We start from the raw sequence: 18021 nt of genomic DNA on the forward strand, positions 1-18021 counted from the left end.
TTAGGAAGGCTGAGAACCACTGATGCTTACAGTCATAGACATAGAGCACATTTGTAAAGCTGAGCGATTCGTTCCTCAACAAAGTGAATTGTTGATCTGGGGCAAATGTACACTTCCTATGAATGAATGAAGTACTTGTCTGGAAATCTAGTGTTTCACGGGCCCACCAAGGTCTCTTTATAAAGATCTATTGTCTGGACTGTGAGGAGGAAAGAAAGAAAGGAAGGAAGTGATGAAAGGAAGAAATCCAGAAATAAAACAAAAACAATGGAGTATAAACTCTTTTGCATAAAACAGTAAGACAATCCATCTCTGCTATTGCATGTTTATATGTGTAAATATGTAGGAAAGTCTAGAGCAGTGGGTCTCAGCCTTCCTATGTTTATATGTGTAATATGTAGGAAAGTCTAGAGCAGTGGGTCTCAGCCTTCCTAATGCCCCAACCCTTTAATACAGTTCCTCGTGTTATGGTGACCTCCAACCATAAAAGTTTTTAAAGATTTATTTATTTATTATTATGTATACAGTTCTCTGCTTGCATGTACTCCTGAAAGCCAGAAGAGGGCGCCATATCACATTATTGGTTGTGAGCCACCATTTGGTTGCTGGGAATTGAACTCAGGAACTTTGGAAGAGCAGGCGGCGCTCTTAACCACTGAGCCATCTCTCCAGCCCCCAAAATTATTTTCATTGCTACTTCATAACTGTAATCTTGCTACTGTTATGAATTGTAATGTAAATATCTGTGTTTTCCGATGGTCTTAGGCAATCCTGGGAAAGGGTCACCTGACCCTCCAAAGGAGTCTCTTACAGGTTGAGAACCACCACCGGCCTAGAAGGTATGCATCAAGAGATCTGCACATGCCTCTGACAGGAGAGCAAAGCCTCTGTAGGAAGTCAAAGCAGGGCAGTGAGAAGCAGAGGGTGCCAATGGCCTAGAGCAATGCCACACCCAGGAGCCACTCCCCTGGAGGCCCCCCCAAACATACTGGGTCATGATGAGACTGTGCAGCAAGGAATTCTTACCCAGCAAGAAGAGACAGGGTCTGCATCTTACAGGCTAAGTGGCATCACCAGACCGTGAGGTCCAGAAAACAAGCCAGCTGTTAGAGACCAAGTAAGCTCATGAGAGGCAAACATGCCTTCATATTCTCTGCACCTGAGTGGCTGAGGTGAAAGAAATATCAACGAAGTCTCCACTCCAGCCACTGGCGTCCTATTGTAGAGCAGCTGAGGGCTGGAGAAGCTTCTGGCATATCCTGTCACCAAGAGTGAGTCAGCTGTATGCTGCCAGGCAACTCGTCACGAGCCAGTCTCTGCACCTTCCTATATTCACACCCTGAGCATTCACCACCATGTTTAAAGATGCATTATCTGCCCTTGAGGGGCTCACAGACCCTGAAAGGGACAACGATGTAAAGACAGTCACCATTGCATAGGGCCCGGCCTCCATCTGAAAGACGCAGACTCATACAGCAACACGTGGCTGGTACACCTGACCTGGCTGGAGCAAGGAGTCAAGAGGCAGTCACCATGAGCAGAGCTGTGAAGCCGAGAAAGGGAATGGATGAGCTGCAACGGATGAGCCGCGATGAACGCCCACACAGCAAGGGCCCTGCGGCCAGCGCCCTGGGGACTAGTCCCTCTGCCGTGCATGGTGATGAACATCACCTCACAATGCTTTGACTCAGGATCTTGTGAGCTTTTCCTGCAAGTAAGGAGGGGTTCAGACAGAAAAAAGTAATCTCTGATAGTGGCCTACCACCCCGCTCCCCCAAGACGCCAAACAACCAGGGTTCTGCTGTCTGTGACTCTTCATTTTTCATTAAAAACACTCCTCAGATAGGCTCTAAAACAGCCATCATATTGAGTCTGCTCATTAAAGTTGTCCTGCTGTAGATTTGTCTCCTTCAACACGCCCATTCCTTTCGCTCTGACTCCCCTTGCTGTGGCTTGAGTCGTTCCTGCCTCCTAATGCTGAATAGACTCAAACAGGCTCCCAAATCCTTCTTCCTCACAATACGCAGGCATGAGCGTAGGTCCTGGCGTCTAGGTGACAAAGGAGAACAGACCTTCATGTCAGTCGGCAAGTAGTACCTCCTGCACTATTCTCTGTGGAAAGCGCTGTGACGAACACCAAGGAGAATGTAACTGTTGCTCAAGCTACCAACAGTTAGAGACAACGGGGCCACTCCCACACAGACAAGCAAGCAGAGCAAGGCTGAGACAGAAAGGATCCATGTCAGAGGCGATTGCAAAGTCCTGCCTAAACTGAAGGGGTAAAACTAGCTCTTAGTTGGTGAGTCTGACACGTGCAAAAGGTCAGAGACAGCTGGGTCTGCTAGCACAGGATAGCTCAGGGCCAACCTGGGTTACTTTGTAAGACTAGATATCAAAAGAGGGGGGCGTATCTTAATAGTACCATGCTTACCTGGCATATGCGGGTCCCTAGGTTCAATCGCCAGCTTCTTCCCACAAAAAAAAAAAAGAAAGAAAGAAAGAAAGAAAGAAAATAAACATTTCTAGGGCCAAACACTAGGTAGACAGAAAGATCCTTGCTCTATCATTATAGACCAAGAGCTGAAGTGGATAAGATTACATATGAACACAGGAAGGACCCAAGTAAGAATGAGAAGACTGAACAACAGGAAACCATGGGCAGCGTCTACTGGGGATGTCCAGGAACAGGTGATATAGACCCTAAGGCCCAGCACACGGGCATCTCTATGGTGGGAATGAGCTGGCGTCTTCACAGATCTGGGCACTGTAACCTGACTTGCCATGAGCACTCAATAGAAGCGCTGAGCTAAAGGGTAAGTTTCCTTTTAAGAACACGCTAACCAGAGAATGTAAGTATTTGGCCTTGAAGGCAGATAACTTTTTTTTTTAATCATAAATTAACTAAATAGCAGACTAGAGTCTTTAGAAATCCCTTGTAAACTGAGGCACTGGAGAAACTGTTTCTGGGCGTGCTGAGCCTTGGAAGCTGAGACTATGGAGTAAGTCAACTCACCAAGGACAACAGAACAGCACACTAACCCCAACAACGGTACAGTGCACTAACCTCAACAACAGTACAGCACACTAACCTCAACAACAGTATAGTTCACTAACCTCAACAACAGTACAGCGCACTAACCTCAACAACAGTATAGTTCACTAACCTCAACAACAGAACAGCACACTAACCTCGACAATGGTACAGCGCACTAACCTCAACAACGGACTGCAATGAAGAGAAGAACAAAATTCACTCCTCAATTCATGGACGGGGAAGCTGAGGCATGGCTTTGTTTTTATGTATGTGTATGTGCACGTGTTTGTATGTCTACCACATGCATGCAGTGCCCAGAAGAGGATATCAGACCCCCTGGAGCTGAAGTTGCTGACAGTTCAAAGCCACTACGTGGGCGCTGGGCTGTGACCACCATATGAATTCTGGAAATCAAACCAGGGTCCTTCCCAAGAGCAGCAAGTGATCTTAACAACTGAGCCATCTCCAGCCCCCGAGGCATATATTTTTAAAGATGGTTACTGATGCCAATTTAACTTAAAAAAAAAAAAACTGGCAATTTTAACTAAAAAACATGATGAAACCGAGGCTCAGAGAGGCCTTGGTGGTTAAGAGCATTTGCTACTTTCCCCAAGAATCCAAGTTTGGTTCCCAGTACCCACATGGCTGCTCACAACTGCCTGGGACTGGAGCTCCAAGAAAGCTGATACCATCTTCTGACTTTCATGGGCACCCACAAACATGAGGCACACAGACACTCGCATACACATAGATAAAGATAATAATGAAATCATTCTTTTAAAACATGATGAAACCATCATAAATCTTCAGAGAAGACCTAAGCAATTTTTTTTAAATGTAATGATAATATATTAGCTGTAAATGCTTTGAAAGCACATCCTGAGACGTCACCATAAATGGCGCCATTCCTGCTAACCAGTTCCCAAGGCCATGTGTCCTACTGAGGAGCTGTACAATGTACTCACTTGGGGTGTATTTCACTTGTAGGAGGTCATCCTGTCCTCCCAGGGGTGTCATCTCCATGGCAGTATGCCCAATTGTGCCTTAAAGGCCATTCTACTGCTCTAATAGGCCAGGGCTTCTTCTAATAGAGAGCCATTGGATGGGACCCCAGAGTCACATAGGCGCTGTAACCACTACTGTGCTCTCCATGGCCTTCTTGATCTACAGTGGTGTCAAGGATCCTTCGCAGAGAGACTCTTAACACTAAGCTGCAGAGGCAGTCAAGACAAACCTGCAACTGCCTGCAGTTCTGGGAAGATGGAATCCATTGTCACAGATGTTCCCAAATGTTTTCTCAAGAGGCAACACAGCAGGAACTCAGTTCTGGTGTCCGTGGCTGATGGCTGGGCACCCGGAAATGGATCTGTCCCTGCCAGCCTTGCTAAGGCAGCCATGCTACTGTGGTCATCCTGCCACCACAGTGCCACCACCATTATGACAGCACTGGGATGACCAAAGAGGCTAGCTTAGGTCACCTGGCCAAGCCATCCTACTGAATGTGTTGTTGAGTGCCTTTGCTATAGAATACGCTGCTGGCTGGACCTGGGTCAAAATATGATGACCTGGCTTCCATTTGACCCCTGACCTTACAAGGGGCCTTGATAATACTTTGGATTCCCAAGAATAAATGTCCTCTCTGACTCTATGCAGAATGTATTCGTTGCTTTGCTTGTCTCTGCGACCAAATGCCCGACAGCAAAAAGAAGCAGAGGAAGATTTGGGTAAGAGTCCACAGCAGACCATAATCCACAAAGCCCACAGCCAGCAATCTGCTTCCACTAGCCACGTCTCACCTCTTAAAGACTCCACAGTCCTCCAAAACAGGTCCACCAGTTGGGGACCAAGTGTTCTGACTCATGAGTCTGTGGGAAACATTTACATTTAAATGTAAGATGAAATATTCTTAGTAATGTCAGGATATCCCCTTTTCCCAGAAACAGGAGCCCAAGTAAGTACATGAAAATAGGTCCCTTTGAAGAGAACTGTAGTAATTTCCCGTTGCCATGGTATTTCAGGGTCCTTCCTTGGCACAGACCTTGGGTGTCTTGCCTTTTCTTTACTCAAATTTAAGTCTGAAAACTGGCTAGCAAACTAGACAAAAGGTTATGATGGGGGATTTTACTTATTTTTTATTTAATGTATATAGGTATTTTGCCTTCATGGACGTCTGTGCACTGTGCATGGAATGCCCTCAGAGGCCAGAAGACGGTGTTGGATCCCTTGTGACTGGAATTACAGGTGGTTGTTAGACACCATGTAGGTTCTAGGAATCAAACCCAGTGTGAACCATTGAGCTATCTATCCATCCCCAAAACGTTATGACTATAAAGAAGCCAGGGGCCCTCAGTTTCCTGATTCTCTCTGTATAACCTGAGCCCAAATGTCTCTAGAGATGGTATATTCCTTTAACCATCTCCACATCCCCTTAAGTATCAGGTTTCCATGGGTACCACTCTGACTTTCTCTCTCATTATAGTAGTGCTTATGTTCCATCTGGCTTCAGTTCAGTAAGTGCCAGCATCTGGCCTCTACTACTTTAGGGTCCCCTCATCTCATGGCTATAAGAAAACCCAATTCTAAGCTAGCACCTGCTAACCTCAGCCAACCTGAAAAGGAAAGTCACACTGGGTCTCTTAATGACTTCAATGTGCCTCCTCTATCACACTCCATGCTACTTTGATAAACAAATATACTGAAGGTCTGTCCACCAAACACAGTAAGGAAAAATAGCCATGGACTTGATTACCAAATATGTCCACAGACCTGCCACCAAATATAGCCACAGACCTGCCACCAAATATAGCCATAGACCTGCCACCAAATATAGCCACAGACCTGCCACCAAATATGTCCACAGACCTGCCATCAAATATAGCCACAGATCTGCCACCAAATATAGCCATAGACCTGCCACCAAACATAGCCACAGACCTGCCACCAAATATAGCCATAGACCTGCCACCAAATATAGCCATAGATTTACCACCAAATACGTCCTCAGAACTGCTACCAAATATAGCCACAGACCTGCCACAGTGTAGTCCTCGGTGAGCTTCCCAGCACTGGACAGTGGTTTCACTCTTGCATGTCCAACTTCTCTGGGCATTTTGATCACTTTTCTCTCTCTCTCTCTCTTGCCTACAACATTTCTGACATTTCTACCTCACTTAAAAAGAGCAATTCTGTTTCCACACCTCCAAGAAGCACACATGTTAGATCTACCTCCCAGAGTCTCTGCCAAGTTATTAGTCTTACCTACTGATAAACTTTAATCAACCAGCTTGATATGTTCTCTTGATCTGGACCAGAGGAATGCCGTCAGGTGTGCTGTCCCAGCTCCTGTGCATGCTGTTGATTCTGGGCCCCATCCCTTTCCCCCACTAGCAGCCCTAGAACTCCCCCAGCCAGAGCACAGATTATAGCTCAAAATTATATATAGCTCAATCCTATTCCATGGCCCAGTGGCCTTGTCTTGAGTGGGAGCTGCTACTAGGCTCTAATAGGGAGCCTTCAACAGGCCTTTGAGGACTTAGAAGGATTGAGAAATTTGAGACTATTTATCCAACACATGTCAGCAGTCCAAAAATCTCAGGATTCAATTCTGCCCAACTCAAGGCCTTGACCTCAAAATAGCAAAACTTGTCCCAACTGAGAATCAGTCTCCTCTGGGACACAATCTTGTAATTAAGCTCTGGTGTGAGTCTCTGACCCGTCTGCCATCTGCCTGCAGCTTTGCACTTTGCCTTTAATTAGTGGCTAATCACCTCTAACCTCCATCAGCTTTATCAAGGCTTCAATTGCCCCATCTACAGCCATCCGATGTCTTCCTCTTTAAAATGACTTCCTACCCCTACACTGGCACAGTGCCCACCACGGTTCTCTGTTCAGTTTAGTGAGTGAACCGATCTCAGGGCACATGGCTGGATGGGTGGATGGATGGACAGATGGACAAATGAATGGATGAAGTTCCACTAAAGCCTCCTAAGGTATTCTGAGGAAGAGCTAATGATTTCAGAAACCAGTGGCCTGTACTAACCAAGGACTGTCCTCCGCTAGGAGTGTTAACGATACACACGGAGTGACGGGTTGCTCTGAAGAATCAGTAGTAGTTAATAACAGGTCAATAGAATCAAACTAGAAAATGGCCCCGAAGAACTAATCTGATCCTAAAAGATTTCAGTCTGAATAGTCAGTCCACGGTGCAGGGGAACACTCTGGATTACAGAGCTGTTTCGCTCTCTCTCCATATCAATTTATTTAGGATATCTTACCAGATTGGGTTTACGATATAGCTAACAGGAAGGCAAGGCAAGAGAAGAAAGAGGGCAGAGTTTCTTAAGATCATAACCTCCGCCATTGCCTCTACATAAGCCTGGGGTTGAAGCCCCTTGTATTCTTCTCCAGTCATTTATCAAGTTGCTAGAGGAGCCGAAGCCTCTCCGGTTGCTAGGAAATCGTTCAACCTCAGGACCAATGTCCTCTTGCTCACTCAGCGCCCAGCGTGGGGCCAGCGTGGCAGGCCCCGGGCGGAGGTGAGTCCACTGGGTATTCCCCAGTCAGCCCGGGGTCTTCCTGCCACCAACCACTGCTTTGAAAGTTCTCATTAAGTGCTCGACCATCTCACTTCTCAAATCTGATTGTCACGAGCTTTTTGCTAAAAATACATCCTCTACCCAGAACCCTGCTGTGCCCTGCGCCAGATTTACCTCATCTGTGGGAGCCTCGGGAGGAAGGCGGGCGGGTGTTACAGACAGATACACGTGGTCAGAGCCCAGGCTTCTGCTGACCTGACCTTCCCAGAGGTCAGGCCACCCCAACCCTGGAATCATAAGATTGGTCACTTTGGATTCAAGAGCTTAGTCATCTCAAGGTGCAGGGATGGGAATGGGGAGAGGGGGCGGGAATTACTTGAGAAATGCCAGTGGTTTTACAAACTTCATGCCAGGACCGCAAGACAAGCCTGAATTCCTTATAACATAGCAGTGAGGCGGCTGCTGTGACTGCTCTCTGGAGAGGTGGGCCACAGGAGGAAGCAAAGATGTTCCCTGCTTCTAATGAACCATTGCTAGGAAGATTGATACCCCTTCTGTCTTCTTGCCTCCCTGGTCTGTTTCCCAGATCTGGTCTTCTGCCATTGAGTTTGGTTGTACTCGAATATGTTTGGTAGGCTGGTGGGAGGTTTGTTGTTGTTGTTGTTGTTGTTGTTATTTTTTTGTCTTTGTCATTGTTGTTGTTTGGGGTTTGGTTTTTTGCTGAAGTTGTCTAGATTTGGTCTCTGCTGCTTTCTACTGAGAACCCTAAGTGGCCTGCTTTTTATTCCCTTCTTATCCTTTGGTTTCCATAGTTTTCCACCCAGTGAACTGTGGCTGACCCACGTTCCTCAGTGTCATGTTCCCATTCCAGATGCCCACACTGGCTTTCAGTTCCACTTCTGTATTCCCAAGAAAGAAAAATCTCATCTTCCCACTTGGTGCTGTACATCCTTTCTCAGCCCAATGACATGTATCTGGGACAGTGACACTGCACAGTGCCATGTGGCAGCCAGGATGCACATATCTAAAATATCTTAAAAACAGATACCTCAAAAATTGCTCCCTATGGGGATAGAGGGATGACTCAGAGGTTAAGAGCACTGACTGCTCTTCCAGAGGTCCTGAGTTCAATTCCCAGCAAGCACATGGTGGCTCACAACCATCTATAATGAGATCTGATGCATACTGTATACGTAATAAATAGATCTTAAAGAAAAAAGAAGTTGCTCCCCACAAATCAATGGGATTTGAATGAGCAGGAAGGAAAAGCAGGTAGGTAAATATTAGCTAAGGATGGGCAGAGCCTGGGGTGGTTGTGGTGAAGAGGTGAAGGTTTGGCAGGAAGAGGGATGGGATGGACTAGGAAGTCCTGCACACAGGATGGAAGCTTCAGTGTGTGACGGAAACTGGAAGCCACTGAGCTTCTGTTGGTGGGAAAGGTCTAAGGACCGGTCATCAAACAAAGGCACCAAGTAAGAACAAAGGCGCCAAGCATGTTGGAGTACACTGGGTAAGCTTGGTGATGGAGGGTGAAGGGCAGGAAAATCTAAAAGGGCTTTCGGGACAGGATGCACAGTTAATGTGAACGTGAGAGAGAAAGAAAATCAAAATTATACTCACAAAACTCAGACTTCTTGATGAGGGTGTGGTGAGTCACGCACGAAGCCAGAAACACGAAATCTGTGAATCTTCTCTGTGACATCTGGGTGCTTACCATGTCTGTTTCTGCTGCCCCTGCCCCTCAGGGCAGCCATGTGGGCTGGGGTGAGGGGACAGCCATGTGGGCTGGGGTGAGGGGACAGCCATGTGGGCTGGGGTGAGGGGACAGCCATGTGGGCTGGGGTGAGGGGACAGCCATGTGGGCTGGGGTGAGGGGACAGCCATGTGGGCTGGGGTGAGGGGACAGCCATGTGGGCTGGGGTGAGGGGCGGTGCTCTGGGATCTAGCCAAGAGCTGTTTCTTTTTTGCAGGCATCATGCACTTTGGCTGACACAGCTCAGTTTCCAGCCAATTCTGGAAATTATCTTCCTATGCTGCCCTTTCAAGGCCTCTTTCCCTCTCGCCTCTTATCTCACGTTTGCTCAATTACTTCAGGATAAATGTCCTTCCTTTTTATCCCGTTCTCTTCCACTCAAAAACCAAAGCCAAAATGGCCTTAATCACAAATGGTAAATATAAAGCAGTTTCAATGTCACATTCCATATTAGGGAAAGGATACCATATATTTTGGGGTGTGATTTCATACTCATCATAAAGGGGGGGGGGACAGGACTATATAGCACATATTAGCAAACCCTGGAAAGGCCCCAAACTTCCCTTTAGAATTTCCACCATAGTATCCATGTATGTTTCAGCCTTTAACTAAATCTACTTTTCCACAGACACCATCATTCAGTAAGAATGAAAACCTTTGTTAATAAATATCAATGAGCCGGGCGGTGGTGGCGCACGCCTTTAATCCCAGCACTCCGGGAGGCAGAGGCAGTGAGTTCGAAGCCAGCCTGGCCTACAAAGTGAGTCCAGGATAGCCAAGGCTACACAGAGAAACCCTGTCTTGAAAAACCAAAAACAAATAAATAAATATCAATGACAGAAGATTAAGCTACTTATATAAGTACAAATGTAACACTGAAATATTCTCTTACTGTATTTCCTTGCAAATACACAATATGCAATCAATATTGTAAATATACATGGCTTTAATAAAAAATATACAGGAACCTGGCTACATGACATTTTAATTTTTATTTATTTATTTATTTGTGGGGGCATGCATGGAGGTCAGAGGACAACTTGCATCAGTTGGTCCTCTCTTTCTACCATGTGATCCTGGGGATGGAACTCAGGGGATCAGGCATGGCTCTCTAGGCCAGTGACATTGTAATGAAAAACTGCATTCTATCTTCAAACAAACAGACTTCGGAGCTGCTCTCTGGTGATCTGGTTTGTGGAACTCAAAACACTGTTAAGCTTAATGCCATGGCCGTTCTTGGTTTGTCAACCTGACCACATCCGGAACTAAAATCCAGAAATGGGGAGGGGGGGGCCACACCTGTGAGGGGTCTTTGCTTAATTTGAAGTAGGAAGATCCACTTCTAATCCACACCTTTGAGGTGGGAAGACACAATTGTAATTCAGATCTTCTGAAGTACGATAAGATGCACCTTTAACCTGGATCTTGAGGCAGGAAGGCACGCCTTTAATCTGGAACACGCTTTGGGCTGGAAGCCTGTTTAAGGACATGGAAGAAGGAAGCTTTTGCTCTTCCGCCCTCACTTGGCAGCAAGCCTGCTCCTTCACCGGCTTTGGGGCCTCCTCTTCTGGGAGTCCAGTGTCTACTAAAGACCAGCTGAGGCATCCAGACTCATGGACAGAGAAACTACCAGATTCCTGGACTTTTCATTCACAGCCAGCCATTGCTGGACTATCTAGACCACAGTCGGTAAGGCGTTCTAACAAATTCCCTTTCTATATATAGAGACTCGTTCTATAAGCTCTGTTACTCTAGACAACCTGAATACACTTACTAAAAGGATTCCAGTGAGAAACTTGAGACTATTTAATTATTTTGAGCACAGAGAATTGGAACGTGCCTGTTTGATATGTATATATGAATCTCCTCTCGTCGTTATCCTATTGGCTTTGGAAAGCAGCCAGTTCTTTGTTTTTCTTAAGCGATCATTATGAATTCTGCTAGCTCCCACAGGGAAAGAGGAGCTGGAGGTACAAGTTGAACCACATGAGTTTTCTAAACACATTTATTAACGCTCTTAATTCCCCCTCAAAGCTGGGTGCTTTGGTCAGGGCGCGGCACATTCATCTCGCCTTTATTGTCCACACAGCCAGATGCAGCTGCGTTTATTTACATTTTTTAAATGAATGAAACTCTTAGCTTGTTGACATATTGGGGAAGCTAAAAATGTCCCATTTAAACTCCTGTTCACAACTACATCCGCATGGGTGGCGGCTGAATTAGCCCCACTTTGTGGCAGGGTTGATTTTCCAGGGAGACGTTTGCGGGGAAATGAAGGGTTTGGAAAGCCTTATTACTGGGTGACACAGTGGAAGCTATTTTGGTTGCGCTTCAAGTTTCCAAGAGAAATTTCAACTCAAGACCATGGAACAAAAATCACAGGCACAAAAGGGAACGGGAGGCACTGTACTTCTGTTCAGACTTCCTGCAGACGGCCTCCCCAGCCACCGGATCACCTTGGTTTGAACTTGTGGCTGTGAAGAAGATCAGACATTCTGAAACCCTCACCACAGACTTCACAGCCAGCCTCCAATTACCCGCCCTGTGTGATGTGGGTCGCAGCCACTCGTTTGTGGACATCTGTCAAGAGGCTACTGGGAGGGAAAGCCTGTGTGGCGGAGGCTGCAAGGCAGGGACACAGGAGATGACAGAATCCAATGCTTGCCCTTACGGAACTCACAGTGTGGAAGGCAACTGACTGGTGTGCTGAGCAGAGTGAGAAGAAACAAGGCACCAGAGAGGGAAGCAGACCGTGAGGGATGTCTCGGGGATGTCTCAAGGATGCCACAAGAAGAGGTGGGCTGAACTGTCAGTGAATTATATTCCATAGATGGCTTTGGCAAAAACACACAAGTAGAAATGGCATGGTGAGGGGCGGGGTGGCTGGGGTAGGAGCAGAGATGGGCACAGAGCATGAGAAAGGTGAAAGGTCCTTAGAGCTAAGTCCCAGAGAGCCTTAAAGTGGACCGGATGGGTCAGGCGGAGGCAGGTTTTGAGAAGGCAAAACTATCTGGCCAATATCAGATGGGAAAATAGATCCTGTGACAAAAACAAGAACGTGTTGGAAATCCGGTATGTCACAAGGTTGCTAAGATAATCCTGGGGAGCCAATAGGAGCTCCATTGACACTGAGTGGGTGCTCTCAAAGGAAGAAAGGACACAGAGGAGAAAGAAGCCAGCATGTGACCCCTTGGCTCCCTCCTGGCCCCACAGAAGGCTCAGATCCTGTAGGCGGCTGTTGTAGAGTGAGGTTTACTGAACCAAACAGCCACCATTTTCAGGAAATCAGCTGTGCGGGCTTGCAAGAGACTGTCACATCAGGCCTGCTGGTTGCTGGTATCACCGTAGAGAAGGAAGGGACACAGAGCTACCCTGGACCCTCACTTAGAGTTCTGGTTGCCTCCCAGCCATTTGTATGCAAGTCTGCCCTATTTGCACATGGCCTCTGGAGGTGCTAACATAAGTAGGCTGGGGAAGACTAATTACAGGGACTTCCTGGGGCAGCTGCTTTGGGACCCCCTACACTACTTTACTCCCTCCGCTGAGCTCAGAGGTTCACTAAGTAAAGCTCAGATTGAATCACACCTTGGTTTGTCATCGGGGGCCTATGAGGAGAGGATAAGTGTTTGTTTACACTCTGCCAGGAAGGAATTCTGGCAACAGCAGCCACCTCCTGTGGTACCATAGGCTCTCCAGGCTTGGGAACTGCTGCCTGCCTGCTCAGCCTGGAGAGGTAGTGACACCTGAGTTGGCAGTGATGACCTAGTAGGCGGTAGCCACCCCTCTCCATTCCTGTTGGTTCCCTTACCCCTGTCCACAACTTTTTTAAAAAAAGATTTATTTATTTATTATTATGTATACAGTGCTCTGCTTGAATGTACTCCTGCAAGCCAGAAGAGGGCGCCCTATCACATTACAGATGGTTATGAGCCACCATGTGGTTGCTAGGAAATGAACTCAGGACCTTTGGAAGAGCAGGCGAAGCTCTTAACCACTGAGCCATCTCTCCAGTCCCCCCCCCTTCCCCCGCCCCCATCCACAACTTTGTGGTATCCCTTCATTAAACTTTTCCTCAGTTACTTTGAGAGCGGCCTCTGGACTAGGTCCCTTTACAGCCAGTGAGTTCCCATCACCCCCCACTGTGCCATCAATGGCTATGACAGCTCAGGAATAGCACGGCACAGAGTTCCCCTAGTGAGGTGCACTACTGTTAAAAAATAAAAAGAAAAGAAAAAAAGAAACTTTAAGACAGGTAAACATCCAGGAAAGGGGCCCTGTAATTGTGACAAAGAGCAACAGTGTACCACCTGGTAGGCAGCTTAAGGCAATAGAAATTGATTGCCTCCCAATTCTGGTGGCCAGAGTCTGAAATCAAGGTGCCAGCAGGACCATGTCCCTCGAGAACCCGTGAAAAGAACACACTCTTGTTTCAAGGTCTGTTGGTAATTCCGAGCACTCTTGGCCATCCACAGGCCTCACCCTCAGGCTCTGTGATCAGGTAGCATTCTCCTGGGTGTCTCTGCTTCACATGCTTGTCCCCTCCCCCACCTTCCCTGAGCCTATGCCATGTCTGCCTCTAATGAAAATACCATTCACACTGAGTTAGGGGTGCCCAATGACCTTATCTTAACTTGGTTGTATCTGCAAAAACCCTCCTTGCTAATAAGGCCCTATTCTGACCCCCCTTGGAAGTTAGGAGGGTATTGCATCTTGCTCATAGCAGGGTACCAAGAGCCTGTGAGTGCCTGGCAATCCTGAGCTGGCTGAGCCTCCCAGGCACGGTGGCTACCACTGAGCAGTACTCACCAGTGTGGCACCTGACATTGACACCGCCCTGAGGATGAGGAGAGATGTAAAAAGAGGAAACACCCTTTAGGACTTGATGGCTATGGATCTAATCCCTGTCTGTGGCCAGAGATTCAGTTCCTCTGGTGTAGCTATAGGATGTTAAGAAGAAAATGGGGTTGTGGACACTGTTCACAGTGTTACATTTGGGAAAACAGCACCATATCCATACTGGTGTTGACACAGGTTTCTCATCGATGCTGGTGTTATTGACACAAGTTTCTCCACACTCTTGAGCCCGTGGCCACCACTTCCATAGATTTCAATACAAAACCCAGCTGCCTCAGCTCTGAGACCACAGACTTGCTACTTGACTACATCAGGCTGGCAGCAGGATTTTTAACAGGACAAAAATTACGTATAGACAGATTGAAGATGTAGGATTTTTTAGGGTCAAACTATAGACTACAACTCTCCAGCTCCTGGACCCATTGAATCTACAACCTAATTAAAACAGAATCTATAGGACCCAACCCCTTTGGGAGTCAAACAAGCCTTCATCCTGAGAACATCAGAAAACACAGATATTTACACTGTGGTTCATATCAGTAGCAAAATTACAGTAACAAAGTAGCAGCAAAAATAATTCTATTGTTGGGGTCACCACAGCATGAGGAATTGTATTAAAGTGTGGGGGCATTAGGAAGGTTGAGGCCCATTGCTCTAAACCCTTCTATCTGACAGTAAAAAACTCAGAATCTCAGGCCAGGCATAGTGGCACACGCCTTTAATCCCAGCACTCAGGAGGCAGAGGCAGGTGGATCGCCATGAGTTCGAAGCCAGCCTGGTCTACAAAGCAAGTTCAGTATAGTCAAGGCTACACGGAGAAACCTTGTCTCAAAAAAAAAACCAAAACAAAACAAACTAAAAAGAAAAGCTCAGAATCTCATGTAGCAATGTATATACTTTACATTGAACCACACCTCCATCAACTTACTCATTTGATAGTTAGAAATGATTAGCTCCTTACTGACAGCTGTTAAGGATTGACTGACATCCTTCCCCACACATGTGTTGATTTTGGAACTGGGAACTTAATCAAGTTAGCATCAAGTGCTACGGATGTGAGGTGACTGCGTTGGTTGCATTTTGCATACCTCAGGGAAACAACCTGATGGATGAAATTTTTACTTAGGCTCACTGTCTCAGGGGATTCGGTTACTTGCCTCTGTGTAATTGAACAGAATATCATGGTACACGAAAGCATGTGACAGAAGACGCTGTTCATTTAACGGCTAGCCAGAAAGGAAAATGCTAGCTCTTCTTCTTCTTCTTTTTCTTTTTTTTTTTTTTTTCCTATTTTATTCCATCAAGACTCCCAGCCCATGATAACAGCACTAACACTTTGGGTGGTTCTACTCACTCAGTTAATTTTCTCTGTAAACATCTTCCCATACATACACAAAAACTGGTGTCACTCATCGCCAAGTGACTCTGTGTCCATTCAAGTCGACAATGAAGAATAACCACCACTTATTGACTCAAGTGCTCTCTTCAAACACAGCATCTTGAACCTTTGGGTCTCAACCACTTGTAGGCATCTTATAATGCAAAAATATATCCAGTCCATCTCCATCCACCCACAGCCTTAACAGATCTAATACTGTTCAAAAGTCAGCCAGAGCGGGGCTGGGGCTGGAGAAATGGCTCAGCAGTTAAGGACAAGTATTAACTCCTCCAGAGGTCCTGGGTTCTATTCCCAGCACTCGTATCAGGCAGCTCACGATCACCTGTGACTCCAGTTCCAGGGGAACAGATGCCTCTGGCCTCCATGGGCACCTGCACACACATAGCACACGCTAGCACAGATACACACTTATATGTGCAATTGAAAATGAAACAACTCGGACTGGAGAGATGGCTCAGAGGTTAAGTGCACTGTTTTTCCAGAGGTCCTGAGTTCAATTCCCAACAACCACATGGTGGCTCACAACCATCTATAATGTGATCTGGTGCCTTCTTCTGGCCTGCAGGTGTACATAATAATAAATAAATAAACCTCAAAAAAAATAAGAAGAAGAAGAAGAAGAAAATAAAATAACTCTTTAGAGCAGCCAGGCTCGCTCTCTCTCTCTCTCTCTCTCTCTCTCTCTCTCTCTCTCTCTCTCTCTCTCTCTCTCTCTCTCTCCCCTCTCCCCCCCTGCTGCTTTCATCTATATCCAGGTCTGGGTCACTACATTCTTCAATGGCTGCCTCTTCTGTCCCTTATATTTGTATGAATCAGCCAAATCTAGTCTTTTCTCACAGGCTAAAATCTGGTTTCTCTGTTCCTTCACATTCCCTGAATGATTCCAGCTCATACAATCCTCTCCTGAACGGACCAATATATTTATTGTAACATTTATTCTATAAATGACACCACTTAGCTCCCCTTTCAATCGATTTTTTACTCTTAGCATAAAGATAGAAATCCTCTTATTCCCTGCACTGCCTCGTCCTCACCATATTCATCAGGACAGTCTCCCCCGACTCATGCGGGGAAACCTGGCCTTTAGCTCTTCAGAAGTACATGCTACGTGGGATGTGACACTTGCTTAGCCCGGTCCACTTTCATTGTCAGCATTCCTTTCTCCAGAAAACCATCCCAGAAATCCCCAGGGTGGGTTTTTCTATTTCAGATGCCCATACTGTCTACAGGTGCACACCAAACCTCATCACTGACATCAGCAGAGCCAGCCATGACTTACCGAACACCTACCTGTCTCCCCTGTGGGCTTGGTGACAGCAAGGTCCACTCCATCTCACAGCCCACTGGACCCCAGTGCCTGGCTCCACACTTGGCATGTAGCAGGCATTCAGTAAAGAGTGAAGATTGTGGCTACAGACAAGGAACACTGTGCTCAGTGCCTATTCACACAATCCTGTATCTTGCCCCTTTGCATCTTTAAGAATCAATGATAAGGGGCTGGAGAGATGGCTCAGTGGTTAAGAGTACTGCCTGCCAACAGCCAAGGAAAAAATAGGCAGTAAAAACCTTGAACCCCTACCCGGACTAGCCGATGGACATTCTCCACTGTTGAGTGGAGAAGGAGATCTAACTTTCACACAAACTCTGGTGCCCCATATTTGAACATGTCCCTTGGACGGAGATGCCTGGTGGCACTCAGAGGAAAAATAATAGGTCACCAAGGAGAGACTTGATACCGTATGAGCATATTCAGGGGGAGGAGGTCCCCCTCAGACACAGACTTAGGGGAGGGGAGGGGAGTAGGGGGGAAGTGGGAGGAAAGGAGGGATGGGAGGATACATGGGATGGGCTAACAACTGAGATGTAATATGTATAAATTAATAAAAATGTATTAAAAAAATAAAAAGAAAAAAAAAAGAAGTAGGCACAAGTATGCCAGCTGAGTAAAAAAAAAAAAAAAGAGTACTGCCTGCTCTTTCAAAGGACCCAGGTTCAATTCCCAGTACCCACATGGCAGCTCACAACTGTCTGTAACTCCAAGATCTGACACTTTAACACCAATGCACATAGATTAAAACTAAATAAAATATTTTTTTAAAAAATCAATGATAAGAATAACAAAGGAGCTGGGTGGTGGTGGCGCATGTCTTTAATCCCAGCACTCAGGAGGCAGAGGCAGGCGGATCTCTGTGACTTTGAGGCCTGATCTACAAAGCGAGTCCAGGGCAATCAAGGCTACACAGAGAAACCCTGTCTCGAAAAACAAAGAAAAACAAAAACAAAACAAAACAGAGAATAACAAAGTAGAGCCAGGCATGGAGAAGTTAGGGAGGCAGAGGTAAGCAGATCTCTGTGAGTTCGAAGCCAGCCTATTCTACTATTCCAGGACAGCCAAGGCTACACAGAGAAACTCTGTCTCAAAAAACAAAACAACAACAAAAGAATA

General features: G+C 46.4%; 1 protein-coding gene and 1 long non-coding RNA gene across 3 annotated transcripts in view; both read right to left on the bottom strand.

Moving 5' to 3' along the window:
* CNIH3 (cornichon family AMPA receptor auxiliary protein 3) overlaps window positions 1-18021 on the bottom strand; it is a 240433-nt gene that overhangs the window by 144521 nt on the left and 77891 nt on the right. The window lies entirely within an intron of this gene.
* Window positions 1506-4417, bottom strand: LOC311604304. The gene is made up of 3 exons (XR_014781449.1): window positions 4269-4417; window positions 2432-2468; window positions 1506-1708 (listed from the first exon to the last, which is right to left on the bottom strand). It is a non-coding gene; the product is annotated as an uncharacterized lncRNA (long non-coding RNA).

Source organism: Acomys minous, assembly GCF_964271855.1.
Source record: "Acomys minous genome assembly, chromosome: 1".
NCBI classification, from domain to species: domain Eukaryota; kingdom Metazoa; phylum Chordata; class Mammalia; order Rodentia; family Muridae; genus Acomys; species Acomys minous.